Genomic DNA, 16,949 nt, shown 5'->3' with positions numbered 1-16,949 from the left:
CCCACATTCTTCCCCACAACGCTCTACTGCCTCCTAGTGTTTATTAAAACAGTCCTCGGGTAAATACCCAGTAGTGGGATTGCTGGATCGAATGGTAGTTCTACTTTTAGCTCTTTGAAGTATCTCCATGCTACTTTCCACAAAGGTTGTACTAGTTTGCAGTCCCACCAACACTATGTATAAGTGTTCATTTCTCTCTGCATTTACACCAGCATCTATTGTTTTGGGACTTTTTGATAAGAGTCATTCTCACTGGAGTGAGATGAGATTAAAATTTTGATATGTTTTCATTTTTGTTCAATTCAAAATATTTTCTAATTTCCTTTGTGATTTCCTCTTTGACCCATGAGTTATTTGTAAGTGTATTTTCTAACTTCTAGATATTTGAAAATTTCCCAGGAATATTTGTTATTGGTTTCTAATTTATTTCCATTGTGATCAGAGGACACACTTTACATGGTTTCTATTCTTTTTACATTTGTTGTGCTTTGTTTTATTGCCCAGAAGATGGTCTTTTTTGGTAAATGTTGTACATGCACTTAAAGAGAATATGTATTCTATTGTCGTTAGGCAGCATGTCCTATAAATGTCAATTGGGTTAAGTGTTGTGATAGTATTGTTTATATCTTCCATGTGCTTATTGGTTTTCTGTCTACCTGTTCTTGCTCACTCAAGAGAAAGGTGTTGAAGTCTCTACCTATAATTGTGGATTTGTCTATTTCTCCATTTTCTTCTATCAGTTTTTGCTTCATGCATTTTGAAGCTCTGTTGTTATGTGCTTCATAATATCTAGGATTTCAAAACATTTAGAATTGCTTTATCTTCTTGCTTCAATGACCCATTTATCATAATGTGATATTCCTCTTTATCCTTGGTAATATTCCTTCTTCTGAAGTCTACTGTATCTGATATTAATGCAGCCACTCCAACATTCCTTTGATTAGTGTGTCTGCATCTTTTAGTTTTTTGATCCTTTTACTTTTAACATGTCTATTTTTTTTATATTTAAAATGGGGTTTTTGTACATAGCATGTAGTTGGATCTTACTTTTTTATCCAATATAACAATGTCTGTCTTTTAATTGATGTATTTAGACCACGTGTGTTCTTTTATTTAAAAAAAATTTTTAATTTTTAATTTTTTAGAAATGTTATAGCCGTTTCCAGGGCCCTTAAAAGACTTCGATGTCCTCAGAGCTTGTAACATGGCTTTACTTATTGCCAGCTTTTAAAAAATTTCTGCAGAAATACTTTCAGGTAAGCAGATTCATTGGCTAGCTTAGACCATTTGTATTTAATGTCATATTGCTATGACTGAATTTAAATCTACCATCTGTCATGCACAAATCCAGACTTCTTCACAACCTTAAGCTCCCCTCTTAGGATTGAGTGTGAATTTATGATTAGTAGACCTTTCTGGAAGATCACACAGTCATTATCTCTATCCCTAGCTTTTCCCAACTCCATGCCCTGAGAGAACTTTGGTGATTTCAGGGAAAGCAAAATGAAAACAAATTTGGGAAATATATCATTTTGTACTCTCTTACTGTGACACTCTGGCTTGGATCGGAGAACTCAGAATATAAATTAGATCTACTCCACCCACACTTTCTTCTTCTTGCACACGTCCGCCCACAGACCAAGCAGCAGCAGCCAGTGAGAACCGTGTTATATACACCCAGTGGCATGCTGGAGCCTGCTCATACCTGCTGGTGAGAACCAATTATTAACTTTTCAAAAATTTCTCCAGCTGGCTTTTAAACACAGCCATTATTAAAGCTTAATATACATATAAATTTATAACTAAATAAATTATCTTAAAAACAAAAATGGTACTCAAAACTCATTACTTCCTGATTATTTTACCTCATTTTGCTATTATTTATGCTCTTAAGGTTACTAATTTCTGTTGTATCTGTATAGTGGAAATCTTTTATAATGATATGGTACTGCTCATCTCTTCCCAAATCTGTGTTCAGTGGTATCCCATTGGTAGCTTGACATTGGCCACGGTAGGTCTTTACACCATGGAAATCAATATAAATTATTGTTTTGTTTTGCTGATTTTCTAGACCAAGGGTCAGCAGACTCTTTCCATAGAGAGCCAGATAGTATTTTAGGTTGTGTGAGCCATATACTGTCTCTGCTTCTTTGGTTGTTAGATCTCAGGCTATACAAAAACAGGCCACAGGTTGGCTCTGGCTCACGGGCTAGACTTTGGCAGCCTCTGGTCTAGACTTCAGAAAGTAACAGGGAAAATACTAATAATACAGATTAAACTCAAAACTCATACTGGTACCCTTGAAGAAAACCATCAAAGGATTACAGCAGATTTTGGCAGGTGACTATAGCCGTCTCCCAGAACAGGACTTCTACATGGGGGGACCCACTGAAGAAGCAGTGGCCATAGCTGAGAAGCTGGCTGAAGAGCATTTGTTGTGAGGGGTCCTTTTGGCAAACCAAGCACTCATCCTTCGTGCTGTCCCTCTCCTTGAACTCTAATCCAAAAAGCTTCAGGCCACAGAAGAGCCTTGATTGAAGACATTATGTTCTGTCTGAAGAGTACTTAAGGTTTCCAATAAAATGTATACCCCTCAAAAAAATAAATTAAAGGCAGTGCCACACATAACCAGGTGTGCCATGGGAAACCCAAAGCAACTAACATGGCAATTCATTGGTGAAGAGTTACAGATGTACATGGTATGAGACCACTTGGAAACAGCCAACAGATGAGCCTTAACTCACATTGGACTTTCTAATTAGGGAGTCCAAAGGCTCTAAAACTTGGTGGAATTTTTTTTTTGTTTTATTTGTTTTGTTTTCTAAACAAATTATAGCTTATAAAGAACAAGTTTACCTTCTAGTACAACGTCAACCCTAGAAGAACAGGCAAACTCCTGAAGTTTTATTTGAATCCCGTAACAGCCAGCACTGGCCTTAAAGAGTCCCTATGTAGTCTGTCTTGTTTCTGGTTGAGAACAGGCTCCACACCAGAATCTGAATTACTGCAAGGCCCAGCGGGACCAAGCAAATCAAACCAAACATAGCATCGTGAAGATCTGGAAGTACACTGGGGGCCGGGGGAAATATAAAACATAGTTTTTCCAGTGGCTTCTTATTACTCAAAGCTATTTCATGAAGCATTTCAGAAAAGTTTTATCTATGAACCCATTAAAAAAGTAAAAGAAATTTTATCATATAACTTTGATTTATTTTTCAAATAATTGGATAATGACATAATCTCTACCTTTCAGTTGCTCATACTGGAGAAGGCTGATACGTAAACCTGTGATCGCACGGCCTGGTAAACGTGCTCCAGCTACAACAGAGGACTGAGGGCCAAGGTAAGAGCACAGATGATAGACAAATACAAGTGCATGCTCATAATACCTAAGTCTTGATGAATCTTAAATTCAGCTGATCAGTTAAGACAAAAAGTCTTGAAATTACCATCCCACAGGTTTTAAACAAAGTGTAGGATTTGGGCATTCCTTTCTAGTACTAAACGTACTTCCATTCAACACACTTAGTGGTAACAAGAGGAAACCAGTGTTAATAATATTCAGAGGTGACATGGTCTGATTTTCTGTGAAGAATTTTCATTAAGCCCAAAGATTGCTACGGTTCTCAATGACATTCCTGATAGATATTTTTCATTTAAATCATATACAGTACAGAGGAGTTCCTGATTACTCAGAGGCTGATTATCTGGTCTGCAGCCTCTTTTTGGTCACTTGGATTATCTAAAACAGCACCTCATTCATTCAGCCAATTGAAGAAAAATTTGAAAAAGTCAAACTATATAAGAAGAGGAGGCAGTTTGCTACATTTCATGCTAAAAGCAATCACCATTACCAGAACCTAAGTGTCATTCATTCATTTAAAAACTAAGTACTGTGAGATTATTAATGTGCAGGGCACTGGGCTAAAAACTGGGTATTCAGTGGAAGGCAAAACTGATAGAGTCCACACACATGGGGACACCTATTAGCACAGGAGATGGATCTTAATCAAATAATCATAAATAAGTTTGATTTACATATGATTACACAGGATGACTGTAAAAAGTGCTATGATGGAAGAGCTTAAGGTATTAGATGAGAGCTCATTGTCACAGGGTCTGCCTACTCTCAGCCAGTGAGCCCGGGGAAGGCTCCCTGAGGAAACGGTATTTGAGCTGAGTTCTGCAGCCTACATAGGCATTAACTAGAAGTGTTCTGCCTAGAATCACATGCAAAACCTCCAACCACCACTACCTCCTCCTCTAAAAGCTGTAGCTGGGAATGTCCTTGGTGCTCTGGACCAGACTATAGTTGACTCTATTTGCCTCCCAACTGCTGCTCCTCAAGATCACCCTTCACCTTGAGTCCTACTCGGCCCAGGACATGTTTATTACCTACCCACTCTCTACTCTTCTGTTGCTGCTTTCTGGGCTCTGAGGTAACCACAGAGGCCAGGGTCATAGGCTGGGCTACCCTCCACACAGTGACTGCAGCCTCTGGGGCTACAGAAGCATGGACGGTGCTGTTGGGATATGGTGACACTTCTATTCCACCCAAATTATCTATGGAAAGCCTCATTTCTAGGAGATATGGTGTTTTGTCTTCCAAGCACTTCTTCCTTTAAGAAAACTCTTCTCCCCTTTCCTTAGTAAGCCCCCCTCAGTCCTTGAGACTTGGTGGAGCCCGACTGTCCCACTCCCACTGCCAAGGTCAAGCGCAGGTCCAGACCTAGTCAGAGGACTCCACGCTTCAGGGTACAACTGCTGCCTCAGCGACGGGCACGTGACTCACACAATACCTTTCACAGTCCACCCAGGGACTTTTTCTGTGCTACTGGAACAAAAGTGCATGTTTCCTCACAATCTCGGGCTGTCAGATCCCCATAAACCTGGTGTTATCTTGCTGCCCTGTGGGAAAAGCTTGTACCTGACACAGAAAGTTCGAGATCCAGTTCTGCCTGACTTTTCAGTTGCCTAAGCTGCTATGTTCCTTTTTTGTTTAAGCTGGCCTGCCTTGGATTTCTGTCACTTGCAGCCAAGGGGGTTTGAATAATGTACCTTTCCAATGGGTACTTGGGCCCCAATTTCCATGAATTGGCTGCCTCTGACCACCCTAGGGAAAGAATTCAGTGATTTCTAATTGACCGCTACCGATAAAGACAAAGGAGGTTTGAAACAGCTGAGCACAGATTTTTGACAACGACAGGACGAGGTCGTGATTGTACTTTTGAACTTGATGTTGCAGGTGCTCGCAAGCATGAGGCTTCTCTCGCTGACATTGACTGTTCGCTGACTGGAACCATGAGACAGACTAGACGGGAGAACCGGACCAACAATGGGCTCAAGATGCCCAAAAGGTAACGGAAACCCAGGTTCCGTGCTTCGAAGTGGCATAAATCACACATGCCTCAAACACAAAAAAGAAAGGAAGTGGCCTGATCAGGACCTTTAAAAGGGGTGGGGGGAGCCCACAGCGCCATGGCCATGAGCGGCCAGGCACAGAATTATTGCAACGTGTTCAGAAACCCGGTGTGTCATGAAAAGATTCGTTTCTGCTTGGCTGTGGCACCTCCATGCTTTTTGTCTGCGTGTTGGGTTAGCGGCAGGAGCCCATTATCCTCCAGTGCTCTGTGGTTATAACAGATTCCAGTTTCAGAAATGTCAAGAAATTGGATTCCACCTGCCAGTGGTTCTCTCTGGGAGATTTTCTATCTCTGAGACAGAATTATCTTTTTCTCCTTTTTCCGTGGGGAGAGGGCATGGGCAACACCTGTGCTAATCTGCAGAGGCAAAGCCTTGCGTGAGCCCACTGACAACCCCGCAGAGAGAAAGCCTTAGGCTGGAAGTTCAAGGGCAGGCAGGGGAATGAACGTTTAAATGAATAAGGCAGTTTGATAACTACCATGTTGTGGTCCAAGACCCAACACTTTCAGGCTTATGTTGTTGTTACTGAAATTTTAACCTTTTTTTTTTTTTTGAGACAAGGTCTGATTCTGTTGCCTGGACTAAAGTGCAGTGGTGTCATCATAGCTCACTGCAGTCTCAAACTCCTGGGCTTAAGCGATCCTCCTGCCTCAGCCTCCAGAGTATCTGGGACTACAGGCATGCACCACCATTTCCGGCTCACTGCTCCTTTCTTAAGATTTCCTCTTTCACCTAAAATGTTATTCCAAGCAGAGAGAGATGCTCATGATTTTAGAGAATTTCTTTTCTCTCTCACCTTATATCCACCCCACTGGGATATGAATGAATCTATTGGCAACTAGTTAGGCTATTATGCCTTCAGAATGTGTTCACCTCTCATTTCCAACCTTAACAACATTTTTGAATGAATCTCTGGTAGAAAAATAATTCTGAAGTCCTGCTTATGCTCTCACTCATTCAACAAATATTTATTGCACACCTACTGTTCTGTGTGCTTTGGATACAGAGTAAAAAAATCCACAGTGATCCTCATTCAACAAAGCTTACTTTCTAGTGGAGGCAAAGAGACAGTAAACAAATATATTTAATATCATCTTCTTATAATGATAACAATTGTACCTCTGCTCATGGAAAATATTTTGCACCCAATTTTCTCTTACTATCTTCTACTTTCAAAAGAAAAAATATCTACCTGCAGGTAACAAAATTGTAAAATATTACTGTCTGGTGCCCTTTACGTCGTTTTCTTAGCTTACACCTGCCAACCCATTTGTAAATTCCGCCGTGTGTGGTAAAGGGGGCCACACAAATTATCATACTCTCACCTCTAATCCTATCATCTTTAGGACCCTCCACATCACAGAATTAAAGCAAAGTCTGACTCCTCTCCACTGTCCTTTTCCTCTATCAATAGCAGCTCAAAAAAGTATAAAATGAATAAGGTTGTATCCTGACGGCATCTGTGAAACAACTTCATGGCCATTTGTATAAGAACAGACAATTCTGGCAGCGGAGTTGCTACCCAAATCTATCAATGAGCACCCCTGCAGAGAAAAGGGGAGCTCAGGATTGAAAAGGCCAAAGACACCTAAATAAGGCTTACGTGGCAGCGTGGTCTCTTTTGAATTAGGATCAGGAAACTTGAGTCCACATGAACTGCTGCTACCTCAAGAATAGGAAGAAAATTTCTCCTTTCTAGGGTCAGCCTGATGAGGGCCTTTTCAGAATAGTGGCATAACATGTATTGCAGGAGACTTACCATGTGCCTGGCCCTGTGTCGTAGTCAGCGTGGGCTGCCATAACAAAACAGCACAGATTGGGTGGCTTAAATAACAGTAATGTATTCTCTTATAGTTCTGGAGGCTGGAAGTCCAAGATCAGGGTGCCAGCAGGGTTGGATTCTGGTGAGGGATCTCTTCCTGGGTTGCAGACAGGAACTCTGTGTACTTTCTGCTCAATTTTGTTGTGAACCTAAAACAGCTCTAAAAAATACAGTCTATTAAACCAATCAATCCATCCTTTACTATTAATACTTCGCCATCAGGCCGGGTGTGGTGGCTCACGCCTGTAATCCTAGCCCTCTGGGAGGCCGAGGCGGGTGGATTGCTCGAGGTCAGGAGTTCGAGACCAGCCTCAGCAAGAGCGAGACCCTCGTCTCTACTAAAAAATAGAAAGAAATTATCTGGCCAACTAAAATATATATATAGAAAAAATTAGCCAGGCATGGTGGCGCATGCCTGTAGTCCCAGCTACTGGGGAGGCTAAGGCAGTAGGATCGCTTAAGCCCAGGAGTTTGAGGTTGCTGTGAGCTAGGCTGACGCCACAGCACTCACTCTAGCCCGGGCAATACAGCGAGACTCTGTGTAAAAAAAAATACTTCGCCATCACCATTTCTCTTATAGTGAAATCAAAGTCATAAACAAGGCTGCAAGGCCCTGCACGATCTGCCCTCCCTCCACATCCCTTCTCTATTTTACTTATTTCATTTCTTGTCTGCCTCCCTCCCACTAGAATGGAAGCTCTGTGCGGACAGAGGTGTCTGTCCTGTTCACTGCTGTCACTCACTGCCATATCACGGGGCCTAGCACTTGCTAGGCTCTCAGTAACATTTGTTGAATGAATAAATGAATAGCTTATTGAGAGTTCACTCATGCTTCCAGGTATTTGCCAAGCTGTTTTCTTTACTTGGAATGACATTTTCCATGTGCAGGAGGGAAATCCAAGTCAGCCTCCAAAACTCAGCTCAAAGACCCCCTCTTCTGAGAAGTGTTCCCTGCGCCCCTTGGCAGACAGAGGTAGCAATTTCTTCTCTGAATTACCACAGTGTCCCATTATACCTCTGGTGGGGCCCTTATCACAGTTAGTTGTAATCTGTAGGGCCCTTAGAAGCTCTAATTCATCTTGTATTCCCCGTACCTTTGTACCTGGCATATAATAGCAGCCCCTCAAAAACATTTGTAAAATGAAATAATGAATGAATGACTTGGATAAAGCAATCAATATGTAGTTTAGTGTGAATTAGATAGACATACGTAGTATGTACATAATCTAAAGAATGTACTTAAAGATACTCCTATTGAAGTCCGTTTAACATTAACACTTTTTATTGTAGCTTGTTTGGGATATATGAGTTAATGGCTAATAATATCCAAAGTCCAAGATAATTGCCGAGTGATTAATATAAAAGGCTGAGTTTGCTTTCATATTTCTTTTACATTATTTCAAAGGTTTTTTACTTTACCTGCTGTTTGGGTTCCCATATCCATGCAGGTTTAGCCTAGAGAGTATCATCATGGGAGAAAAAGACTGAGCAGGTTTGGTAAACAAAGCATTGATGCCAAAAACCATAGAGGGAAGGGATGACCTGGAACAGACAAAAATAGCATGGGTCTATATCACACACAAATTACATGTGTGCGTATGTTTGTTTGTATATGTGTATGTATATATGTATTTGTAAATATGTATCAAGGACCTTTTTGTCCATGAAGTCTTCCTTGATCCTAAGCAGACAATAGAAATATTAATAGTATAGTATTATAAAATATTAACCCCTTAGTTGTTAGGGGTTATAAAACTAAAAGAAACAAACTTTTTTTTTTTGAGATAGTCTTGCTCTGTTGACTACAGGCACAAGCCACCACACCCAGCTAATGTGTCTATTTTTAGTAGAGATGGGGTACTGCTCCTGCTCAGGCTGGTCTCGAATGCCTGAGCCCAAGGGATGCTTCCACCTTAGCCTCCCAGAGTGCTAGGATTACCGGCATGAGCCACCACACTGGGCCAAGAACCTAACTCTTAAATGAAGAAACTAAGATTCAAAGAGAAGACTTAGCTAGTCTCTTAAACACTCATTAAATGAGAGTTATTTGTGCCTTGTACTGTAGTATGTGTTGTAATTATTTCATTTAAACCCCACGTCAATCCTATGGGAAGGACATCACCACCCCTGTTTTTGAGATGGTAAAACAGATTAACTTGTCCACATTTACATAGCTGGTAAATGGTAGCAATGGGATTCGTGCCTCAATTTTTCTGCCCAAATTTTATTACTTTAAGGTATTCATTAAATAGAATTAATTAAATAGTAAAAATCCTGCCATACAATTTTTAAAATAATCATGTCATATAAAAGAAATCAAGTACATTGAATAAACTGATGTCTTATCATATTTCAACTAATGATGGAAATCTTGCAACTGAAGAGGCAAAAAAAAAGACAAAAGGGAGGAGAAGAAAGAAAAAGAAAAAGGGAGAAAAAGAAATGAAAGAAAGGGAAGGCAAAGTCAAGGAATTAGAGGACTGGGCTCAAGCCATCCTCCTGCCTCAGCCTCCCAAGTAGCTGGGACTACAGGTGTGTATCACCGTGCCTGGCTGATTTTTCTATTTTTCGTAGAGATGGGGGTCTTGCTAAGTTGCTCAGGCTGGTCTTAAGTTCCTGGCCTCAAGCAATCCTCCCACTCCAGCTTCCCAAAGTGCTGAGATTACTGTGCCCCACCCTGGACCTTGGTTTTTAATTTTAATTCTTTCAGTGTCACAGAGTAAAGGTCATCTTGCCTTATTGTCCTGTGTAATAATGCATATGCAATATGTAGAACATGAAGCTAACTGAGACTTCACTTTGGTTTCTTAGATATTGGCTATGTGAACCCGAGGAATAAAAACTTATGATTTCCTTTCAGAAATGAGAAAAAGTTGCTTAGGGCTAACAAATATGAATATCTTATTATATTCTACTCCCTGGTTCCCAATGAAGCCTTTTACAATTGTCTTTCAGATATGTGATTTGTAGCAGCAATATAACTGAGGTATGGGGACTCCTGCCTACATGTGATATTTCTGTGGCTAATGTTCGAATAAATATACTTACTGCCAACTGAACTTTAGTAAATCTACATCAACCATGTTAGCTAGTGGCAGGTTAAACAAGGAAAAAGAAGCTCGCAGAATCACCCTAGAAAATAATTTAAAATATACATATGAAAATTTTAAAACTGGAAGGCAGAGCTTTTTGAAAAAAAATCAAAGGAAAGTTGTTGACATTTGGCTTGCAAGAATAAAAAGGAAATAATATACTAAGACATATTAGGCATATATTAATACTTCTATCCCCTCAAATATTACATATCTATGGGTATATAATTCTCTTTTAAAAATGAAATAATTGCTTTCACTTGGGATTTTTAAAAATGGATTTTATGCTTTTTCCTCATTCCCAAATGACTACCTGCTCATTTAATCTGCTTAAATTATGAATAAATTCTAAAGAATAGAACATGCCAGAGAAATGCATCAGACACCTTTCTCTTGATATCAAGAATAGGATTAAGTTAAGAACTGGAAAAGGGCATATAATATTTTAATTATGACAAGACAAAAAAATTAGGGGGATGATTTAAGTTAAAAAAGGGCAAAGAAAAATTTTTATTCTAAAAGTTACCACAAAACATCATTTTAAATATTATATAGCCAGAGCCACTCTTACATACTTATAAAATAGTTATCCATTGGTGTTCTAATACCTTAAAGTCTCACATACAGATTCAGTCCTCTGGGTCTATTACTACACTCTCTACTACCAATTTGGTTAAAATGTAAATAAACCCTCATGAAAATTTTCTCAAATTATTCTAGCAGGGACCTAAAATAGAATTTATTAATTTATCCACTCAAAACACATTTTCTAAGGACTATTTGCAAGAATTCTAAGGACTAACTACTGGCAAGAACTGCAGTAGGTAATGGGCCACAGTGATAAGAAACTAGACTTATGCACAATAAACTCAGTCCAGTGGGGACCACAGACAATCACAAGTAGAGAGGCATAAGCACTGCAGCAGAGATAAGCTTAGGTCATTGGGGTCATGTAGGAGGAGCACCTAATCCAGATAAGGAAGTCAAGGAAGGCCTCCCACAGAAGCACATACCCAAGCTGCAGTCTAAGAAACACTAAGAGAGGGCCAAGTGGGAAATGGGGAAGAGCTTTCCAGGCACAAGGAACTGCATCTGCTAAATACGGAGGTATTTGAACCCTGAGCTGCAAAGTCCTTCTGTATGGCAGAGAGTACAGTGTAAGTGGATGAGTAACAAGAAATGAGGATGAAGAGGGAAAGAGGGCCTACATAACAGAGAACATCACATGTCATCATTTGGATGTATCTTGAAAGCAATAAGAAGCCACTTAAGACTGTTAAGCAAAGGAATGACATGTCATTCTAGAAGCAATGTGGGAGAAGGGGTTAGAGGGACTGCAGAGTAGAGACAAGGGGACCACAGAGGAGGTCATATAAGTTCATGTAAGAGAATGAGGACCTGAGCTGCAGGAATGGCAATGGGACAGAGAAGGCATGATTCAGGACACATGAGGAAGATAAGATGGCTAATAATTGGTAGTGTGTTGGATGTAGGTGTCAAAGAAGAGAGTGAAGGCAAAGACAACTCCTCAGTCCCTGACTTGGGCAACTAGAGAGATGGCAGAACCATTTCACAAGATGGTAAACAATGGCAAAAGAGCAGATTTGGGGGGCAAGATCCTTGATTTGAACATTCTAGATTTGAGATGCCTGTGGCAGGGGAGGAGTGGGTGCTTGGGGAGGAGGAGGAGGAGAGAGGTTGCAGGAATAGGAGGAAGAGTTGAAGGAGGAACAGAAGCTCAGCCTCTTTTATACCTGGCAGCAGGATTTACTAAATCTTGCATTTTAGTAGGTTAAAAAAAAGAACTTTACTCCAAAATTCAGTGTATGAAACTTTTAAAAAGCAAGCTGGTAACTTTCAGACAATTTGGCAGAGAGGTGCAAGGACCCTGCCTAGGAATGAATATTAAATTCAGTTCAGATCAAAGATGTTTTACCACTTGAGTGAATGGCAAGACACAGTGTGATTCTAAGATTGGAACTGGCATTTACTTACATGATAAAAGTAAGATAAAGAGCAAAACAGTAATAGTATTGCCGTGCCAGAAGTAACATGACAATGGAAGCTGTTCCTTTTAGGTAGAAAGAAATTAAGATAATCTTATAGTAACCACACTTCTTCAGCCAGGACAGACTGGTGAGTACAAGGCACTGAAATGGAAACAGAATGGCATTGTGTTAAGATGGAAACCCGTGCATTATGCTTGCTCACTCTTGCTGACGACAAAATAAACATTCTCGTTACACATTTAAATTTGCTTTTGAATTATAGTATCAGTTGAAACACAACTAATATTATCTTGGTTAGAGATGCTATTATCCATATATGTAAAAAAATTCACTATGGATGGTAACATTCTATAAATAACAAAGAAATAGCAATTATTTCCTATAAAACAAATAAAAAAACCAGGAAATTGTTTTCTAATTTTTTATTTTCATGCTGACATAAAGAGATTTTATTAAAACTTGACCATATGAAAGAATCCATCAGTTAGAAACAAACAGCATCGCTTTATGGTAATGTGAAAGGTCCAACTCAAATCTAAAATAAATTCAAATTTAACCCCCAAAATTTAACTCCCAAAATTTGGGGTTAAAGCTCAGAAAACACCTAGCACATGGTTGGTGAAACAAATATTTGTTGAATAAATATATAAATAAATATCTCATTATCCCTACTCTCATAGGTCTGAAATGCACTTTTTACCCTAAAATCAAGCATCAGAAGTACATAATAGTTTACAATTTTATTTATATTTCTTCTGGTTCCTGTGTCCTGCCTTACCTTCTATATTTTTAATCATTCCAATAGATTCATGTTGAAAGCTGAGACTGGATTTTTTTTTTCTGCATTTCTTACTACCAATGAAAAAAACTCATTGTTCTAGGCTGAAAAGTTTTTGCTAAACATACACATACACATTAATAAAGATGAAGGTACTCTTTGTTTTCAATAAAAAAGCACATTGTTTAGCCCTGAAAAGTTTTCACTAATCAAATGTATTTACATTACAAATAAAAAGAGAATTTTAAATAATATAAGCAGAATACAAATATTCTTTAATAAACATAAGGGCTTTTTTCCCCTGACTGATTTTTGTCCTACTTCTCTACTTTCAAGGAACAAGAGCTCATTTTCTGTGTGGTAAAAACAATGGCTCAGTGATTGATACAGTGCAAAGCATTTCTTAGAGTTCTACAAGAGAAAGTACGTAAAACACCCCAGCAAGTCCAGGCACGGAGGCTCATGGCCTCTAATCCCAGCACTTTGAGGCCAGGAGTTCAAGACCAGCCTAGGCAACATAGCAAGACCCCCTGTGTCTATGAAAAAAAATTTTTTAAATTAGCTGAGCGTGGTGGCACACACCTGTAGTCACAGCTACTTGGGAGGCTGAGGCAGGACAATCACTTGAGCTAGGAGTTCGAGGCTGCATTGACCTATGATTGAGCCACTGCACTCCAGCCTGGGTGACAGAAATAGACCCTGTCTCTAAAAAATAAATAAACATAAAAAAACACCCCAGCAAGTACAATTATATTCTTAAATAGAATTATAATATTATAAAGTAACACATTTCCACATGTTGAAATGAAGCACAAAATAAAAGAAGTTAATAACACAAGAAATGTGTGGCAGAGTGGCAAGTGCAAGATTTGAAATCAGATGTCCCTAGGTTTGAATTCCAGCTTTGTCACTTTTATCAGCTATGTGTTCACAGACAAATTACTTTACCTGAGGGGCATTTCCCCACCAACTAACTAACTCTCTCTCTCTCTCTCTCCCTCCTTCTCTCTTATCTAGCACCATACTCAACATGTAGGGTACTCAATAATTGTTAGCTGTGTTTCTTGTGTCCGATATATAAGAAGATATAAGCCAATGATGAGTAGTATTACAAAAATCATGAAAAAAAAGAAGAGAGAGACTGCTTTTTCTTTTACTAAAATAAAGTCTCTACAAACTGAGGATTTTGGCTCCCCGTTCAACAGTAAGTCCCAACGTCAGTGTTGGCAAACCTATACCAAAGGAGCCTAAATCAAAACAGGGATGAAGGCAGTGCTGTGCTTGCAGTGAAAGTCCAATAAACATCTGCTGTATTGAATTAGTTGTATGTAATAAGAACTAACATTTCTAGAGTGTTTATTTAATGCCAGGAAACATTTTAAGTACCCTGGATGTTTTAATTCATTTAATCTTCATAGTATTAACTATTCCATTGGGTAGGTACTATTTTGATTCTCATTTTGTAGATGAGGAAACTGAGGCATTGAGAGGTTGAGTAACTTACTCAGAGTTACACAGCTAGAAAGCGTGGGTCAGACTACTCCTGGGCAGACTTCAGAGCCTTTCTCTTAACTCAGCTACTATTCTGCTTCTATGAAGGGAGTGAAATGTGGAAAAGTGACAGATCTATTAAACACAGTTACTGGAGAGAAAGAGCACTTGTCCATTCTTTTCTCCTTTCATTTACTCAACTCCTCAAAAATGAAAGCTACTGAGAAGATAGCCTGAGAAAATGAAAATATATTATAGTAGGTGCTCACCCTTCATTACTATACCTGATCATTAAAGTGTTAAAGCGACTTAGCCAAATTAAATAACAATAACAAAAGATTCCAATGAGATGTCATTTTTTTACGATGATGATTTATGCAAGTGTTACTTCTCTGGAAATTAAGAATAAATTTAAAGCAACTTTGGATTTCCATTTTATAATGACTTTTTATTGAGATCAACAGAAATTCATGTTCTTGTGAGGACTTGAGAAAAATGGCTGTTGAAATCTTTTGGTCATACTTCTCTTAACATTTAATAACCAAGAGAGACTAAGAGGAAATATTTACTGCACATATATCTGACAAAAGACACATATCTAGAACTCCTACAAATCAGTAATATGAAGACGGATGATTCAATTAAAAAATAGACAAAAGATTTGAATAATTCAGCAAAAAGATATATGGATGGTACGTGAGCACATAAAAAGATACTCAACATCACTAGTTAATCATTAGGAAAACATAAATCAAAACCACAACACAATATTATACACATACTAGCATGGCTAACATGAAAAAGATCGATCATATCAAGTGTTAGTAAGAATATGGAGAAACTAGGACATTTATACACTACTGGTAGGAATGTAAAATGGTGCAACCATTTTGGTACCTGTTATCTCAAAATGTGAAACATGGAGTCACCATATGACACAGCTTTTCCACTCCTAGATGTACACCCAAAAGAATGAAAATATACGTCGCTGCAAAAATTTGCACATTAATGTTCATAGCATTAATAGCCGAGAAGTAGAAACAACCCAAATGTCCATCAACTGATGAACAGATAAACAAAATATATTATATCCATTCAACGGAATATTATCAGGTCATAAAATGGAATGAAGTACTCGTACATGGTACAACATGGATGAACCTTAAAAACGTGCCAAGTCTACATCAAATTATGTCTAATGTTTAAAAAAACATGCTAAGTGAAAGAAGCCAGTCACAAAAGACCACATATTATATGATTCCATTTATATGAAAGTCCAGAATAAGCAAATCCATAGAAACAGAAGGTAGATTAGTGGTTATCAGAGGCAGAGGGGAGAGTGGAGATTGACTGGTTCTTTTTAGGGTGATGAAAATGTTCCAAAATCGATTGTGGTGCTGGTTGCACAACTCTGTGACTATATTAAAATACATTGGATTTTATGCTTTAATTGAGTGAATTTTATGGCACATTAATCATATCTCAACAAGGCTGTTTTTAAAAATGTAGCTACTCTCTTTTCTTACATAAGAGTGTAACAAACTTTACTTGGTGAAGAGGAGAAACTATAAGCAAGTACTGTACACTGTATGTAATTTAAAGTAAGAAGGTATATACAGCCTAGAATCTGATAGCAAGTAACAAGCACAGACAGGATTATGAACAGCTTCCCATTGTGAGTGTTTGAACTAGGAGCAAACAGCTTGATGAACCTCAAATTGCTCTGTAAGGAGAACATTCCTTTATGATGCACGCACCTAGGACTATATTGATAAACCAAAATGAAATTTCATTTGATATCCTCTGCTAAATAAATGATGTAAGCACAGTGCATTTTAGAGAGAGAATCTTAAAGTGTGTGGCTGTAAAGGCAGATGCCTCTGCACCTCCCTTGTTTCATTTGTAAAGATAAGAATCTCTCCCTTGAAGGTTGTTATGAGCATTACATGAGGCAATGTATACAATGTGCTTGGCAATAGTCCCTGGCACAGCAAGCAATCAATAACTGTGAGTTATCATTATTATGGTATACACAGTAACCATAGAGACCTTGGGATAGATTTTCAGAAAGGCAAATTCTATCCTATATTCTTTGCTTAAGATACTGTGGCAATGCTTAAAACATTTTAGAACCATTTCTACCTTAAATGATTTAAATATTTTTGAAAGTTGGCAAACAGCAAAAACTAGTCTATCTGGAATAACTTATTCCTTAAAGAGTATAGGTACCATGTTTTACTTATCATTTAATTGTGAAAATGGGAAAATCTATATTATAGTTTAGATAAGTCATATTTTTTATTTTTATTTTTTTAGAAACAGGGTCTCACTAT

General features: G+C 38.5%; 1 non-coding gene across 1 annotated transcript; it reads right to left on the bottom strand.

Annotated features, from left to right (window-relative positions):
* Positions 1-1,148: 1,148 nt before the first annotated feature.
* Positions 1,149-1,280, bottom strand: LOC123633781. The gene has a single exon (XR_006733786.1). It is a non-coding gene; the product is annotated as a small nucleolar RNA SNORA33 (small nucleolar RNA).
* Between the last annotated feature and the right edge of the window lie 15,669 nt (positions 1,281-16,949).

This window comes from Lemur catta, chromosome 2, assembly GCF_020740605.2.
Source record: "Lemur catta isolate mLemCat1 chromosome 2, mLemCat1.pri, whole genome shotgun sequence".
NCBI lineage: Eukaryota > Metazoa > Chordata > Mammalia > Primates > Lemuridae > Lemur > Lemur catta.
This window is presented reverse-complemented; position numbering and strand designations above follow the sequence as displayed.